The sequence below is a fragment of the Sturnus vulgaris genome, chromosome 1 (genome assembly GCF_052056855.1).
Source record: "Sturnus vulgaris isolate bStuVul1 chromosome 1, bStuVul1.hap1, whole genome shotgun sequence".
In the NCBI taxonomy this organism is placed as follows: domain Eukaryota; kingdom Metazoa; phylum Chordata; class Aves; order Passeriformes; family Sturnidae; genus Sturnus; species Sturnus vulgaris.
In genome coordinates, this window is record NC_142243.1 from 15994358 (window position 1) to 16012830 (window position 18473).

At 40.8% G+C, this 18473-nt stretch overlaps 1 protein-coding gene across 3 annotated transcripts in view; it reads left to right on the forward strand.

Annotated features, from left to right (window-relative positions):
- Nucleotides 1-18473, forward strand: part of MKX (mohawk homeobox) — a 48709-nt gene that overhangs the window by 27066 nt on the left and 3170 nt on the right. The gene's annotated exons all lie outside the window — the stretch shown is intronic.

An 18473-nucleotide genomic window follows, 5' to 3' on the forward strand; every position in this document is an offset into this window, starting at 1 on the left:
ACAGGTCTCTTCCTTAATTTTAAAGTTTCAACAAAGTTTTCACTTCAGTTAGGTTCTGTTCTCAGTTAAGAGTGAAGAAAGGACTTACATTATCAGAGTTGTTTTTCTCATCACCAGCAGCCTGCAACCATTGCATGAAATTCTGTCTGTGTCTCCGTGCTCTAGAGTGAGGACAGATTGCTATAGCAGGACTCCCACGCCAAAGAGTCACTGGTGGCAAATGGGAAATAACTTGACTCAGGTGCTGAACTTCTCCAGCTGTTGATGGGAGTTACACTTGTTTGTCCAGGACAGTGACTGGAATAGTCGTTTAGCTCATTTTGAGATATTTTCCATCCCTTTAGTACTGACAATGGACTTAAAAGATGTAACTCTCTTTTCAGGTAGGTCATGGCTGGAGTATCATTTTAGCTCTAGGAGGGAAAAGATAGAAGAAAGGATAGAGAATGAAGGGAAAAAGAAAAACTCAGAGCCAGGAAATAAATACAGGTAGGAAAATAAAGAGCAGAAAGCTTTGGAGGATTGTGAAGAGAAGATAGTGCTGGGAGAGGACGCGGAAAGGGGAATGCAAGATTAAGGACAAGAACAACAAAGAAAAGGAAAGAAAAGGGAGCAAAGGGCTGAAGGCAAGAAGATAAAATACTGAGGAAGCAGGTATGGAAATAATGGTAGGAATCTGGAGTGTAACAGGGAAGGGTCCTAGAATAAATTAGAGAAGGGTAGGAGATAGTAGCATTTTTAACAGTCCAAATTTAGAAGTTTGATATTTTCCTTTTTAACGTTTTTGAGAAATGAGGGTAGATAAGCATTCAAGATACTGCCACCCTTCTTGGAAGGAACCTTTGAGTCCAATTGTAGTGTTTTGGCATTTTTTTCCCTGTTACACAGGCTAAGAGCAAATACAGTTCCAGAAAAGGGTATGACCTTGCTTAGGATACAAAGCAAATTAATCCAAACTGTTACTCCACAACTTAGGGCAAAACCACAGCTTAGTCTAGGACTGGGAAATACTCCAGTGCTGGTGGCAGTGGTGGTAGCAATGTCTGTTTGTGAGGGGTGTGTGGTTATTAATTTCCCAGTCTCTTGGTGCATCTGCAATCCCTGACTAAGCTGGACACAGAAGTATAGAATACTTCCCATACTTTGGCTTATTCATACCCAATCCAGACTTTGGCGGATTCCACCAAGACCTGTTTTGAAAACTGTAAGTAGTTTTCAGGCTACTGTGAGACAATTTAGCCAAGTGTGGAGGCTTCCTTGGCCCAGTGCTCCTGAAAGTTTTAACTTCTTTTAGGTCTGCTCCTTTCTGTAAATTTTTCAAATCAGATATTCTCTTTGAAAATTTTTCAAGTCATCATCTGTAAGTTCCAGAGACAAATCTTCCTAACCTAATGCATAGTTGGCTGGGGACAGTGTCTTTGTGCTCCTCCAAGACGAGCATCTGTCAGTAGAGCAGAAAGGACATCACCTGGGTTGGACTGATTGTTTGAGCCTGTATGTCAAAACATGCATTCCTAGACAGTTCATGGTATATATGAACCTAAAATATGTCATGCCAGATCTGATAATTACACATATAATTTCCAAGTTCAACAAAAGGTTTTGTTTCTTTTTCCCCCATCATTTTTTAAAGAAACAGAATTTCTCTGAATTAAAAACATGATTGGTGATGGTGAGTGGGTGGTTCTGTTTACCCTGCCACATTATATAGTACCACTTTTACTCCTTGTTTGGATAGCAGTCACAAGACCCAGATATCAAGCTGTGAAAGTATTTTTCTTGCAGCAGCCTTTCTTTTTTTGGCAAGCAGTGGCTTTGGAGATGCTTCGCATTTTGTCATGTGATTGGACTGCTGATGAGGTTTCTGCGTTGCCTCATTTTCCTGGATTCCATCTGAATTAACTCTTTTGTGTCACAGTCATTAGCACACTTCTGAATGAGTGGGGCCTTGCATCATAGTGTAATGAACACTAATACTTAATCTCTGTAAGGAAACACCCTGTAAAGAAGGAATTTGCTGCATTTGTTCCACGTGACAGAAGTCTGTTTTCTGTACCTCCAGCTGTCCACATTGAAAACACATTCCTTCTTCACAGTAATATTCCTTCATGAAACAAGGGAAAACGAGGGGAAATAACTTGTATGTAATTGTTCCATCTAAAAATATTCAGCTTAGTCTTGTAAACACATAAACTAGTTCTTTGTAAGCAAGTCTCTAATTTTCTTTAAACTGAATATTTGGATGTTATGTTAGCGAAGCTGGGTATATCAAACACATATGGTTCCTATTGCATCAGGGGCTTTCTTAATTCTGGTGTTCTAATTGAAGAGACATTTTTGAAAGCATGCTAACTTTACAGAAACTAATCTGACTCTGTTGGATCTAGGCTTCACTCTTCCATCCATCACCACGCTCTGCAAACATTTTTCACTTTAAATGTGCAGCAGTAACAATATACCTCATGGACTTAGAATTGCCCTCAGTACTTGCAGTGTGTGATCTGGAAACATGGTTTGGGGTAGTTGAGGTTGGGGAACTGACAGGGATTACTTGAAGGGGAGAGAATTAGGAAGAGGCATAAGGGAAGGAATGAGAGTAAGGACTATAATTTATTCATAAGATTTTTGCCTTATTCATGGATAATTTATAACACAAAATGTCCTAGACCAAGTAGTATCTTTAACTGGACAAAATTTCTTTCCACATCAGAGAAATACTGCAGGTGTCCTTGAAAATATAAGATGTTCCATAGATGTCATAAAACAACTATTTCCCTCAGATAAGACAAAATTTCAGTTTGGCATCCAATATGCATTAATTTTCCCTCCTCCAAATAATAGGCAGAGAACTATTAAGTTTACATTTGGGGTGGGTGCATTTGAAACAGGAAGCACGTTTCAGTCTCAGGCAGTGCTGTCATGGTTTCTGCAGGTGTGGGCTCCCACTGCAGGTGCGGGCTCCCACTGCAGGTGCATGCTCTGCAGAGAGCTGAGCAATGCCCCTGTGCTCGCAGGTGGTGATGGAGTGGGGTGTCTTGTAGAGCTGAGTCAGAGCCCCCTCTCCAGCAGCACCTGAGCCCTTTGCACTACATGTGCTGGCTCTGAGCTGTGGCAGAGAGTGCACCAGGTTTGCCACTGACTTGGGTCTGAATTCTGGGTAAATCCATCTTTCCCAAGCAGATCGAATATTTAACAATAAATTGTTGTGGGTCTGTTTGTTTGTTTGTTTGTTTTCAATCCAATACCATGTACAATATAAAGTCCTCAAAGGTCACAGAGGTAAATTTATTTATTAAATGGAAATACTTGGGTCCAGAAACTGTTATGAATCATTTTGGTGTTTTAAGTTCAGGATGCTGGGTAAATTATTCCAAAAATAATGGTAGCCAAATGTCATTCCCTCCAAGCATTTTGTAATATCTATTTATCTGTGGGCAGATGACTGCTATGTATAATCAGAGGCAGACTTTTGTCAAATTGAGACTAAGTAAACACAGCTGAACACAAGCAAGTTGGACTACAATTTTTTGAGTTCTGCCAGCACTGTTATGACCTTGAAAATGAATGTTTTTTCAGAGCAATCTGCTTTCAATATGGGAGAATTTTTAGTGTTTCAAATTAACAAGTGTTGATTGAAAATTTGTTCTGTTTAATTTTAATATTTTTGTCCAAATAAAATGAAAAGTATGTATTTGTCCAAAGGAGGGCATCCTTTCTGCTGCTTGGAAAGTAGGGATGTTTTGTACAGAAGTGTTTCTTGCATGTATCTATGAGAACAAGAACAACAGTTAGAGCTGTAAACTTGTCTGAAACTTCATCATATAATCAGAGAAAATTTTCTATTGTTTGCTTGAAACATAAATATTTTTTTTAATATTCTATGCAATAAATGTGGAATTTAGGCAGTAGATTTTATGCCATTACATATTTAAGTACTCTTTTCATCATCCTTGAAAATATAGGACTCCTATTTATAACTTTTGCCCATTTTTCTAAAGCATGGTATCCTTCTAAACTTTTTATATAGACCCTGTTTTCCTCTGATACCCAAAAAGAAACAAGTCTGATTTTATTGCTAAACAGTACAATTTAAATCTTAGTTTTAACGTGTGGATTTTTACTTTTACAGCGCCAGTCATTAGAACAGAGAACATTTTGCTCCCTTGATTTTAAAGGTCACAGCATTTGGAGCTCAGAGAGGCTTTGGAGAGAATTCAAATAGAAGTCCTGATCAAAAATTTGTCTTTCAGTAATTGCAGCGAGTGTCATCCATTGCCAATATCTGTGTTTCAAGGCGCTTCTTTCAAAGGGAATTTTTTCCATTTTAAGTGCTGTACAGCTCACATGCCACACTCAGGAGCAGGAAGCGTGCACAGAGTTGTGGCCAGAGGAAACTTTCCCAAAGTCTTTATGCTTCATATTCACAAGTTATACTTCCCAATCTGCCTCTTTGGGGGGCAGTAATTAATTTCTACTCAGGTCTTACAAAGGGTTTAATGTCAGCAGCTGAACACGCGCAGCACCTCATATTTGATGGGTTGCTGCAGTGTGACTTTGGCTTTGCAAGCCAAGTACCATCCCACCAGGTAGTCTTGGATGTGTTTTGAAAGAATTCTTCTTGCTTCAGTTTTCTCTTCTCCTATCATAGCAAAGAAAGAAAAATGAGGATCCAGTTGGAAATGGGGAGGAAGTGGGAAAATGCAGACGTGATAGAAGACAGAATTGAGAAGTAATTTTGATTGAGAATTACAATCACTGGATATGGCTGAACATTCCTATATTTCATTCTCTCTACTGAAATGCAGATTTCACAAATAAAGCAGAGGTTGTTGCTGCCAGGTCTATCTGAGCAATGTGGCATCTTAACATTATCCAAAATAATTCGGAAAAGTCCTCTATGCCAGGTTTTTAGACATTGTTGTTTCTTCTGGGCAGCTCTTCTTTGGGGTCTAAGGGTATGGATACTCACAGTGTCAGTGTCCTGGTCTTTATTCTGCAATCTCTGCTTCACCACAAAGGCTAATGAGTCTTCTAAAAACAAAAATAAAGGAATGGGGCAGGTGTCATCTAAGCCCCCAAAGTGGGCCTCTGGCTGTTTGAGGAGTGCAAGGCAAATCCTAATTGCAGAGCTTGGGGCCATTCAGGCAGAACTCACCCTGTGTTATAACAGCTTGAGGCAGTCAGCAGTATTTGAGGTGTGAGAGGAAGGGAGAGTGTCACTGCAGATGGGCTGTGGGTGGTTAGCAGCCATCAGCTGCTTTGAGCAGCTCTCAGGACGCTCTACCTGAGACAGAAGTTGCCTGGGAAGTGCTGTCCAGAGAGAATTTTTAAAAGATTTGCTGAACCTGGAGATGCAGTTGGAGTTGATGGTATCTGCCAGCACTAGCCAAGACCAGCCTACGAGCTGGGTGAGGCACTCCCAGTGGTGCTCAGAGGGGCTGGTTTTGCCAACACCTTACTTGTCTGTTTGTCTGCAGTATCGTGTTGGTGACACCAAGCTAGGTTTTTGTGCATCCTGATGAATCTGTGCTATCAAATACAGCATTTTCTGTTGGTGCAAGGTCTGTTTGCCCATTGTTGGAGAAGCACAGTGGGCAGGAATTCAGACACTGTCCACACTTGGGATTTGCTGTGTCTGCTTTGCAGGCCCTTTGCAGAGCCCCATAAAATTCACAGACTGTGATGTATAGGCAATTCTTCTATGGGAAGTCTTTGGCTCACGGGCAAAAATAAAAGTTCTTGCAAAATGAAAGAAAAAGCCTTTGTTGTTATAAAAGTGGAAACAGAAGTACTACTAATAATAGCAGCAAGTTAATTAAAAAACATGAAACAGTTCACAGAGCTTAAAGAGTTTGTGTTGTAGCTGCCTGGCCGGCATGGCTGCTGAGAATACTCCTCTTATCCTCTGTCCAAAAGCTTAAAACCTCAAGTTGAACTGTGTTGGGGGGATCAAAGGATCTCACTTTCTTTCACCATAGTTATTTCAACAAAAGTATAAATGTTCTTTATGTCTGGAGCCGTGGCTTCGTGGCTTCGTGTCTTGTTGATTTTCTCTATAGAAGTGGAAATTCGGGAATTTAATTCTTAAAAGGCAGGTGAGAATGCAAGGCTATCTGTACAAATATATGATTGTTGCAGATGCTGCTTACTGTTAGGAAAACATCTAAGTAGATCAGGGAAGACATATTAAAAATTCTATAAGCGTGAATTACTCTGAGATAAAGTTAATTTAATTGCTCCTTGAACAAAGAGTTCACAGTGATTTCCAACTGCATCTGTGTAAAGAATTGTGTTCTATGAATGCAGGTATTTTCTAAATTTTTATTCACATATCTATAGCTCAGTTTCCCATTGCAAACCTGATTGGATGAAGGTTGTTGGTTTTGGTTTTGTTTTGGGGTTTTTTTGGGTTTTTGTTTGTTTGTTTGTTTTGTTTTATGATAACATGAGTAAAGACCAATTATTTATAATGCTAATAAAGCTTCTGAGCTGGTTTTGATACATAGAGCTTCTAAATTAATCTAAATTCATATTTTTGAAGTATGTCTGTTGATTTAACCATAAATACCATATGGCTTTACCATAAATATGTATGTGTGTTTTAAGTCTGATAGGGCAAACTGTTGCAGGAGAGAATTCCCTGGCAGAAATCTTCTGGCTGCCAGGAAAACATGTATGAGCTAACGTAAAAGAAATATGTAGTAAATATGACATTATCGCCTTCTGCAACTGTCTTACATATTTTTGAAGCACTTTATGTCTGTGCCAATTGGATATTTTTAAACAGTATTCACCCTATTTTGAGAGGAAAATGTTACAAGGGCTACTTTAGATAACATTGTCTTTCATCTTGGAAACTGATAACCAGCGATTCAGACAGGTTTTAGAGGACGCTATTGGCTTTAATTACTTTTAGATCACATCCACTGGTCAATGTGTCGGTGCCTTTCTGGGAGAAATATGTTCAATAACTATGGATAGTATATTTTTCCTGTGGTAATAAAACACTGTGCATTAATAATTAATAATTTCATCATGAAATTTTATTAATAAATTTACTACAAAATAATTTTATAGTATGCAGAGAATGGATTTTTTTTATCACTCATTCTTTGAAAGATATGTATTATTACTTTCACAATTATTATTACCACTATTTTAGTCCAGTCTCTATTTAGGTACAGCTTCCAGTGGCTAGTGTAGCTTTTTCAGGTGGGAGCTGTTTGTGATGATCTCAGAAAACTGGCATCTTCACTCAGAGAAGCAGCCTGAGCACATCACCCGTAGTTCAAAAACTCTCTGTTTGAAAGCAAATCTGTTTGCCTTGAAATACGGTGGCTTAGGGTCCTCCACAGCTCAGCAATTGTGTCTTTGGGAGCTGCTCTTGCTGAGATGAATGGCAGAGGGTTTGAAGGAGCCTTGCTGTGTGTCCTGCAGTTAGAGGAGCCGAGCAGAGCAGAGCTGCTCTCTGCAGCTCCATGGAGCAGAACCACAGGGGCTCCGCAATCCATGCAATTGTGCTGTACCGAGAAGAGCAGGCAGTACATCAAGGTCAGGATGAGCTGGTAAGCCCTGTCTCTCAGCAGCAATCTTTGCTGCCGTACAGGTCCATTATTGCTCTCAGGGCTCAGTGTGCTCTCTGCCACGTGGATGCTCAATGCCCTACGACGTGGTGCTCATTTACTCAGCCTGCCCTAGCAGCTGAGCCCTGGAGTGCAGGGAAATCTGAACCCAGTCCCTGTCTTGTTATCAGTTGACGATGCTTCCCTGCTGGTTTCTTGAAAATCACTGTCTCCAAAAGCAGCAATGTGTGTTGAATAACAAAACCCTTCACATTCAGGCTCTTCAGGTTTGGGAACAGAGCCAACATTCTTGAAGAATGATTTAGTGGCCAATAAACATCTGCAAGGTCTGTAAGACTGTCAGAAACAGTAACACTGAAAGTAAAGATCATATCAGTAGCAATTCCCCTCTCCTGACAAGGCATTCAGTGCAAATATTTGTTCAGTCATCCCCATTCTCATTCCTGTTATCACAGACGGTTTCATACATTTTGCCAGAGAAGCAATTTCATCTTCTTCCACAAAGCTGTCCACATCCAAGGCCTTTGCAATGTTAAGTACTGGCCTACTACTGTTTCAGGACCTCCCACATGTGCTCTTTCGAGTGCAGGAACCTCATCTGTCTTAGGCAAAGGCTCGGCCATGAAGGGCGCTTACAACTTTCAATTAGTGAGCATCTGCAGTGTTAAGGTTTAGCTGCTCCCTGAGAATTCCAGCCCAGTGTGGCTGATTTATTACACTGCATCAATCTCCATGATAGAGAGAGAGGCTTTGAGCTCTTCTAAGAATGATTCTTCTGCTGGGTTACTGGAATTGCACTGCACTAGGACTCAAACCATTTTAAGCATAAGATGATATTTGGAGTATAGAAGGAAGTGTTTCTGCTTCTTCAAAAGCTCTTGGCAAATAGGCACATCTTCCTGAACAACTCTGGGCATGCTGTTCTACTCTAAGAGCCTTCTGCCTTTGGTGCACTGCCTCTCACTCTCTGTGACTACACAGCCCTTCTTGGTATGCCTCCCAATTTACTAGAATCTCTGAGGGCCTGTTTAAAAGGTGTCTGGGAATATTTGGGTTTGGGAACATATCCTGTAATGGAAATAACGGTGCAACTTGTGGTGAGCAGGAGCATGAAGGCTGCAATAGATTCACAAGGGAAAGCAAAGGAAACAAAACTGGACAGTTGACTCAGAAACAGTGCTATCAAACACTAAAATCACTTTTGTGTAACTGGAGATGAGAATAATCCACAGGTAGCTCCTTTCCCTGCAGCTCACTCAGCAGTTTCTTACTGTTGTTTATTCTGTATAAGGTCAGGGAGGTGTGTGACTACAGCTTTCTGTGTATGTTGTGGTCATTTCTTGGGATGTTGGATAAAGGGGCTCCCATTGCATTTTGAGCTAGATGAGGAAAGAGATGCTTTTCTGACATACATGACCTGGCCTAGTTTGAAAGATGCCTCAAAACCTATCTTATATCCTCATTGGGTGCTCACTGCTGGTTTTGTACCACCAAAGCCATAGCATGAGCACAGCTGAGCCCCTCTGAGGACAGGATGATTTCATGATGTGCTGTTCAGTGCCACTTGATACATTCTACGTGGGCCTTTTCAAATTCTAATAAAGGTGTTTTCATAAGACATCCGTTAGATTTCACAAATGGATAAGTAAGGCACCTAACAATAACAATTTAACGTAATTTTAGATATGTAAGACCGTGTGAATGCTTCTGATTTCATGGCTTCTTATGCATGCAAAGCAACACTCTTATTAACCTCATTTGCATCTGTGAGTGCTCAGCCATGCTGAAGTTGAAAGCCCAAGCTCTAAAGTCAGAGTCTAGAGACCAGGGACTGTGCTGTAGCACCTGTGAAAAGCTCAGTCAGAATGACTTACTGATCCCCACACAAGCAGAGGCACTGTCAGTCACTAACACGATGTACTTGATGTGGTAAGTCCACCTGACTGTCTTCTCTCTTCTTGTGTCCTCTTCCTGCAACAGCCTTGGAGCTGCTGTGTCATGGCACTGAGGTTGAGCAGGGAAAGGCGTCACTGACTGCTCCAAGCTCAGCCTTGGCACAGCTCCATCATGTGCCTTCAATAAGTGGTGACCACAGAAAATACCATGTGTGATTGTACTGCTGGATCTCACAGTATGCTTAGTGTGAAGGCAGATTGCTCAGCCATTCCCATTTTTATGCAAACGTAATGTAGAAGCAGATACAGGTAGGTATATATTGAAAATATCTGTATCTCCTTGGAGATATAAACAATCTTTTAAATTTCATATGTAATCCCTGGATTTGCAGGATCTGTTGTGCAACAGTTGTCTGGGTTACCATGAGGCTTTTTTGCAGCTTACAGCCATTTTTATGGCTATTTGATGGCTGGAGCCCTTCTGATGCACTTCTTACAAGCTGCTTGAATTTGTATGCTTATGATCTCACAGTAAGTTTTGGACACTACTTAGGTTTCTGGGGTTTAGTATTTGCACATGTGCCAGGGGTGGTTTATGTGGATATTAGGAAAAGGTTCTTCACCCAGATGGTGGCTGGGCAGTGGAACAGGCTCTCCAAGGAAGCAGTCACAGCACCAAGCCTGCTGAATTTCCAGAAGCATTTGGACAATGCTCTCAGGCTCATGGTGTAATTCTTGGGGCTGTCCTGTGCAGGGACAAGAGTTGGACTGCAATGATCCTTGTGGGTTCATCTCTGGATATTCTGTGATTCTGTGGTAAGTATTGTGCACGTTTCAGGACCCCATGCAGTGGATTGAAGAAGCTGTGTTTAAAGAGACCATATTTGCCAGTTCTTTATCTTACATGCAAGTGAAAGAAGCTGAATTTTGTGTCTCAGATAGACTTGCCCATTCTTTACTCCATGTTTCTGGCTAAACACACCGTGGAAATCAGTTCTGGCATTCCCTGAGAAGTTCCTCCACTAGCCTGAAAATACAGCACCTTGTAATTTAAATTGTCTTTGTACAGCTTATGCCATGTCTGAGCCTGCTTGGCTCCCAGGAGCAGGAGATGAGCTGGCTCCTGCAAGAGGGGCCACAGGAATGGGTGGCACGTTTCTCTAAATTCTGCAAGAAGCTTCTGAAAATATCCTGTGTGCATGCATTCATATCATAACATTACACCGCATATATAGGGTCTGCTCCCAAACCCACAGCCAACTAGCATAACAAAATCAGATTTTACTGCTGTCGTGTCAGCCTAGGGTTGAAATACGACTTTGAAACCCTCCCTTTCACCTTGCTTTTTTAATGAAAAACAATCGTGCTGGAGTGTAATGGTGCTTACCCTGGCTGCATTTGCCTTTAGCTTTTTATTTTTAAAGCCTTATTTTAGTCTTTAAGAGCTCCCAATTAAAATCTTTAGATCCAGAGTGAAAGACTGAACGTGCCTGCCTGCACAACAGCAACTTTCCTGGGTGGGAGAAGGATAATTTTGTAATAAAAATAAAGAAAGTTGACATAGTGGTAAGTTTTCTCCCTTTATATTCATTACTCTTCTTTTTCCTGGTAAATCTTCATTTGCCATTTTGTCACTTTCTTTTTTTATAACATCTCCCACAGTCTTACCTTTATTTCTTTTTTCTCTTCCTCTTCTCCATTTTCCTCTTTTCTTTATTTCAGCTTCCCCCTTATCTGCTGCCTAAAGTGGTTTTCAATGTTAACCCCTAATGGTTGGCAGCAGAAGGGCAAACCACTTCATGTGATGAGTCAGCACAGCCCATGCTGTAAATCCCTTCCCAAATAACATGCATACACACACACACAAAAAAAAAAATCCAAAAAAAAAAAGAAAGCCTAGATCAGATGTTCCTTTATGCATTGTGAAATGCATGTGGGAGACTATCACCAAGGAATCTGACAACATTGCACGACTCAATGAGAAACATGCCAACTCAATGAGAAAAAGTTTATTTCAGTCAGCTTTGCAGCAAACTTGTAAAGAAAATAAAACCATAGAGCCATCAGTTTGTTAACAGTTCACCTCAACACTCACAGCCCCAGCTCCCATTATAGGCTCTGCTAAGGTCTGGCTAAGAAAACAAGACTCATACAAGTGCCCTGAATCTCACCAAGGAGAACACACTGTAACTGGTCAGGGGAAATTTAGAGTCAGCTGTCATAGCCTGAACAATGAAGTGATTTACACCAGCTTTTTATCTAGTTTGCTAACTCATAAATTCCTACATTCATGTGCATAATTCAAGATTCTAAGACCATTTGCACCATGCCTACTATTATGTGGGGCTTTCAGTGCACTTATTAATGCAAATGTTAATATAGGCTTGCAAACTCAGTTCTCTTTTATGATTTATAAAATACACCTATCTCAGTCTCTGTGGGCATGTACACTCATTTTATAAAAATCACATATATTAAAATGTAATTAGATGCCTACTCCCACTGCAACAGGCTCCAGGCTGCACAACTTAAAAAGTCTTTGGATGGTCAGGTATTCAGGAACAACCTTGAATGTTAGCAGTCCTTCACAGTTAAAGCTTATATGTGAAGTTTGTTGCAAGAAACAAATCGCAATGAAGTATTTTCACAGAAAAGATTTGGACTAGGGCATGATGGAAAAGGGATGTTTCTAACATTGGCAAGACCCACCATATGGATCTTAATAGAAGATGTCAGACCAGAGCTATAGCTGTTCCTGAGAAAAAAAACACTGGGTGAATAGGGAAAAATATTCACTCTAGCAGTCACTGTGAACATAAATTGTCATTATGCAGTTTGTTCATCTGAAAGGATGTAACAGCTGATGACAGGTCAGTTATTATACTTGGTGTCCCTGTGAAGCCAAAGGAGTGAGGTAACAGGGTTGTGGGGGTGACTTCATTACAAGCTGCTCTGTAACCTCCTCCTGGAAGAAAGAGCAGCAGTAAAATAAAGCTTTGCTGAAAAGGAGCTTTCTCTAGAGCCTGGGCCCAGAGCTCATTCCTGCAAGTTTCTGACAGCTTTCCTCCTCCCACCCAACTAAAGGACATGGTAATAAATCTTTGTCAGCAGAAATCCAGTACACCCCTGAGATCAGACCAGCTGTGATTGGCATCGTGTGCTCTCCCAGGTCACACTGCCATGCTGTGTCTGCAGCCACAGGTCACCTGAAACCCCAACAGGGACTTCCATTCCTCCACCAAAAGGTTCTGCTGCATGAGCACTGCCAGCCCCAACCAGATGATCTCACACAGACCTTCCCAGCCCAGGGAATGCTTTGAGCAGGAGTGGACTCACAAGGGACAGCACTGAAGGGATCCCATGTGGGGTGGCCTGGGGTCTGTAGGAGATCATCCCTAGGGCATGTTTGGGGGATATTTCTGTAGGAGACTCTGTGGTTTGGAGTCTCTTCCAGCATGAGCTTTCCTGTCTGCACTTCCCCATAATTCATCCTTAATAGGTCTGCTGTCCCTGAGGAAACTGGGAGGATGGTGCAAAAGGAAAGGGTTTTAGGCGTTTCAGTGCTGGGTGGGATGAGTCCTGTCTGGGTGTGGAAAGCCTGTGGTAGTGTGGGTCGCTGGCTGAGCAGTTACCCATGTTTGCAAACTCATTTGTCTGTTTACATTAGGCTCAAAATGGGAGACTGCAAATATAAATATGGGATGGCCAGCTCCTTCTTCTTCCAGTTCAAGCTAGAGAAGATGAGTTTTTCGTGTTTTTCAAAAGATGCTACAGTTTTTGCACCAAGTAAATGGCACTTTTAATAAGAGCAAAAGCCCTGGCCTGTTCCTTTAGACTACAGCTTCCCCTCCCTTGCACTGCTGAGCAGCCTGGGCTAAGCCACGTTCCCTCCCCAGATGTGGGTGAATATTAGTGGTGTTGTGTGATTCATGGTTTACTTTGGGATCCTTCAGGGGTAAAGGAGATGTGTCAATGCAGAAGAGCACAGGAGTATTAACTCAAATTAACCTTTGTTTGTGAAGAAACAGAGATCTGAAAGTCTAATGCACCCTGAACTTGTGGTTTGGAAAATACTGGAGTCAAAGTGTGATCTATAGAAGTGCTTCATCTCCCCACTAATTTACTCACACATGTAATGTTCATTTTTCTTTCTGCTGCTCCAGTTTATTTCCTTTTTCTCCTTCTTTTTCCTATTCTTGTTTTGAAAATGCTGGTCAACACATGTTAAGCCAGTCTCCAAAACCAACAAAAGAAAGTTCAGGAGAGGCAGTGAGAGAAACAACTGAATAATGTTGCCAATTTTAAAATGAAGATAAGTTATACAGGACCTTTTATTGAACCAACAAATGTTTTATAGTGTTCACCATTTGAGGCCAGCAGTTCTTTTTTTTCCCCCTCTATTTTAAGCTAGAATAGGAGACGTGTAATTCATCAGGAATCTGTACATGTTTAAGTAGCTTCAAAAAATATGATGGTCATGTGAGACTGACCTACTGTGTCTTGACTTCTATGTCCATTTTTTCCCCACTACATAATGTTCTGTACCCTTCCCTCTCTGTCTCGTTCCCTCATTCACACATTCTTTCCCCTGTTGGTTTCAAGCCATCTTTGCTTTGTCAGTGTTACCTGATAACACAAAGCAGGGTTTAAGCCAGTTGTTGTGGCTCAGCCTGAGCTGGACACCACAGGGAGTGGGGAACAGGGTGGAGGCTGCTTGGTGCTACAGAAGGGGTCAGTCTTGCCTTTGCTCTTCCCAGCAGGGCCTTAGGTGTAGTTCATCACCACACACACATAGGTTAGAGTTCTCAAACCCAAATGATGAAATGTAACTGTAATTAACATTATTTAGCACACCCCTGAAGTCATCCAAGTATATAAAAATTATTAGTCTGGATGCAGTGAACAGGAAGCGTCTGACTTGTTCTGAAATTTTTGAACGTGCTGCAAGCTCCATGTCACCAGAGACCTTTGTGCATAGTAACTTGGAGGTCTGTGATGCTATTGTGCAGTTTAAGGATGGTTTGCCTGCAAGAACGCTGGGCTTCATTTTCTTTGGCTGGTCCTTTCTGATCGCAGAACAACAAAGGAAAACATTTTAAATATAAGAGAAATCCTGGGCAATTCTGTTCTTAAATGCTTTTGAAACAGTCAGAATATTGCCTAGGCAGTATTTTGACTTCGGACTTCTGAGACTCATTTCCATCTCTGCTAAAATGGGACAGCGGACTACCTTGCAAGAAAGTTGTCAGGATCAGCCAGTTAATATTTATTAAGAAATTCATGGTGAAAAAGAAAGATGCCATGTATATTATTAATAATTATGTGAGTCCTGAAAAATGCCATGCTGTATGACAAAGCTGGTATTGTCTGGTGTCTACACTATTGGCACTATGCCCTACAGTAAACTGTATACTGAAAACTCATACTAATGGAAAGGTATACAGAATTCCATTGGTAGGTGATTTATAGTGACTTCCTATTATAAACAAGAGGGAACAAATATCCTGCCTTGCTGGTTTCTTTGGGTGGATGTTGAGAGCAGAATGAGACATTCTTGGCCAGGCAAAAGCTGATTCTCTGGATGCTTACAACTGGGAGCAGAATGAAGCACCAGAAAGTGAGGTATAAATGACAACCTCTAATTTTAAATGACTGAGTTTCCATTTTCACAGTGTTTAAAACTTTCTGGCTATGAAGCAAATGACCACTGTTTTAAGTGATTTCCAAACCTGTAGCAAAAAGGTATTTCTGACGTTTAATATTAAATAGATTTATTATAGGATCTCAATATATGTTGAAAGCCTACCACCATCCTTTGACAAGAAGCATAATCCTTTCTGAGACACTACAAAACACCTTCAGCAGCAGCTTCTTCTGGTTTCAAATAATAAATATGTTATTGAACACTGCTGTTGTTTGTTTGGGAAAATTATTTGTACTGGCCAGCTGTATGCTGTTAAAATGTATTCGTGTTTGTATGGAGTAGGGTAAATGTCATTTTTAACCTATTAAATTAGTCTTGGGAACAGTGTGGAATAAAATAATTCATCAGTGCTGGCTTTCCCAGGAGTCATTTGACACACTGATCTAAGCTTGACAAGTCTGTAGGGGTTTAAATTTGTGTGACAGCTTGCCTTGATCTGACTGGTGAGAAAGCCACTCTCTTTAGGCAGAGACCAGAGGTGCTGCCACTGAAGGTGTAGGAGATTAAAGGTGCTTGGAGAGAACAGCTCTGGTGCAACCTTGCTACCTCAAAGTTGCTAAAGTGCTGCTTCTCATGTAGTGGAGAGAGGGTCATGAGTGGAGTGCCCACCAGCACTTACTCGGGGGTGAGTCCTCACTGAGGCTACTTGGTGGGATTGAGGATGCTCCAACATTTTTCCATTCCTTTCATCACCATTTCCAAAGAGGTTACCCAGCCCCGCTGCCATTTCCTTATTGCCTCAGAGATGAAATCTAGGAACATGTTATGTGATGGTCAAGAAAAGGAACACTTTCTGTTTTGAGAATGATTACTTTCATGGAGCAATCTCACCAAAATGTTGCTTTTACAGTTGAAATATACTTTGCAATTCTCGTGCAGATACCTCAAATATCAAAAGCTTCAATTATAAAAAATTTTAATTAGAAGTTGGAGGAAGAGCAGATAGATTATAAAAGATGAAAAAAAAAGCAAAACATTGGGTAAGACTCACAATTTTGTGGGTTTAAATACATTTGATAACATTTTGTCGTTATGTTCTTTCTCTGGTCAGTGAAGAGCCAGACATGATCAGCCTGCATTTCTTCCAGTCTGAGCTAAGCCATTAAAGCTGTAGTTATACTAGCAGTGTACTAATGTCTCTCTATAAAAATAGATATGAATCATTGATAGACTGAATAGCCAAAGGAGAGATATGATCCTCCCCCCATCCAGCTCTCAGCATATCCACATGGATGATAATGCTGCCTAAAGAACAGAGGTGTGAGGAAGGGCCACAGAAGAGGATATAGGGATTTGGCTTTGTAGCAGCACTCAGGGACATTGGGCTGTACTGTTAAATAGAATGGCTGAATTCACTTCTTGGAGGACATCTCTGTTGTTTACGAATGGAGTCCTGACAGGTAAAAATGCAAAGATACATGACTTAGATGGCAGTTTCATGGCATGTGAAGTGAACCCCACTTTTGCTTTGAGTCACATCAAGTTGGTTTGACTGGCACGCTGTCAATGAAAGCATGAGGAAAGGTCTTTGTCTCTCTCACTGTGATTATCCCCAGCCAAAAAAAGATGGTAATACTTATTTCCTTTGCTAAGGGATGTTCAGACACAAAGGAGCTGCTTGGATGCTGTGGTAGTGCAAACTGGTGTATGCTGTCAGAGGTTTGATATAGCAGAAAAGAATTTTTGGCAAGGAAAAGAGGGTCTGTTCTTTGAAATTATGTATTTTCAGACTTTATTGTACTAACATGCTTTGAGAACAGTTATTAGCCAGAGCTTTGCAAATTATCAGTGATGATTTTATTTTAACCTAGTTTTTAGTTTTTTGACATAAATGGTTTGAAAAAAAACATAAAATCCAAACAAAATTATAAAATATGTGTGATTCAGGAAAAATCTTCACTAAAATAAAAGAATGGGCAGCCTTTCCTCCTGGATTTTATTTTTTAGTTTTGCTACTGCTTTTATATACCATGGGCAAGTTGCTTTCTTTTAGAGCTGGCTAAACACCAATAAAAAATATTTGCAAATACTCCTTCAAATAAACTCTGGATTTGGAATGTGTGTCACCATTCACACCTACTTCCCTCAGAAGTTTGTACAAGCAATTTTTTTGTTCATAGGAAATATTTTCCAACAGCAAAAGAAAGTGACAGATGCTTAAGAGAGTGGTATTTATATCCAGGTTTGCTCTGGCAATGACGTTCTCTATTACTTGCCATTTCCATTTCTATACCTACTGACCTATTCAGCCCTAAACCTCGTCTTGAAAATTGTCTATAATTAAAAAATAAACAATGAAGCAGGGCTGAAGAATTCTTCATAACCAAGTACAGCATAAAGAAGGAGACCTTTTGTGCCATCCAGTACCTCTTTCTGAATCAAATGTTTCTTTTTTCCTTGGTTTCTTGTCCTCTCCACAGGCTGTTCTTCCCCCTCTTGAATCCCATTCAAGCGTTGATCTAGGAGATCTAGGAGATCTAGCATTGATCTAGGAGATCGTTGTTCTAAGAGATACTGATTTATGCCATGCACTTCAGGAACAAAACTTAAATCTTGGTGACTTGCGAACATTTATTTTTAAAGCTGTTTTGCAAAGGGACGGAGGCCTGCTGGATGAAACAGTTTGGCAAAGAGCTGATCTCTGAACTTGCAGCTGGTCTCCCTGTGGTTCTCTAGTGGGACTGTGGTCTCCAGCAGTCACCTCCAAGTACTGGGCAGTGCAGCTGGGCTGAATGATTGGCTGTAGGAGACAATGGGCTGCTGGCTGTGGTGTGCAAGGTTGCTCCTAAGGGGAGGGATACCAAGGGTTATTCTTCTGGAAGGTCTGTTTAAAGACAAGATTAACTTTTAATTGATAATCTGATGGAAATCTACCAGTAAGTTTGATTTGTATTTGGGAATCTGGCCTCGCAAAGATGTACATTATTTTATGAGATTTATGTTGTGTTTAGAGTTTTTTGGGTCTTGTAGCTGTTAGTGCTCATGCCATTGCTGTTTCATTGGTTTAACTTGTTTTCCATAGGTACTGAAGTTGGGTGTTGCCTTCTTGCTCCTCTATAATATATTTCTGTGTAAGGATAGCAAACCCACTGAATAAAGCTTTTACATTTCTGCCTGGCAAATATTTCTGGCTTCTCTGGGATGTGAGGACTTGGTGAATGAACAAATATGACTCTTGATGAGGAAGTGTAGTTTATGCTTGTGATGCAATTTCATCTCTGAGGGCTGCTAACCAGGTGTGCTTGTTACTTGTGTCCCCCTCAGCTGCCACTGTGACTGAGGCTCTGCCTG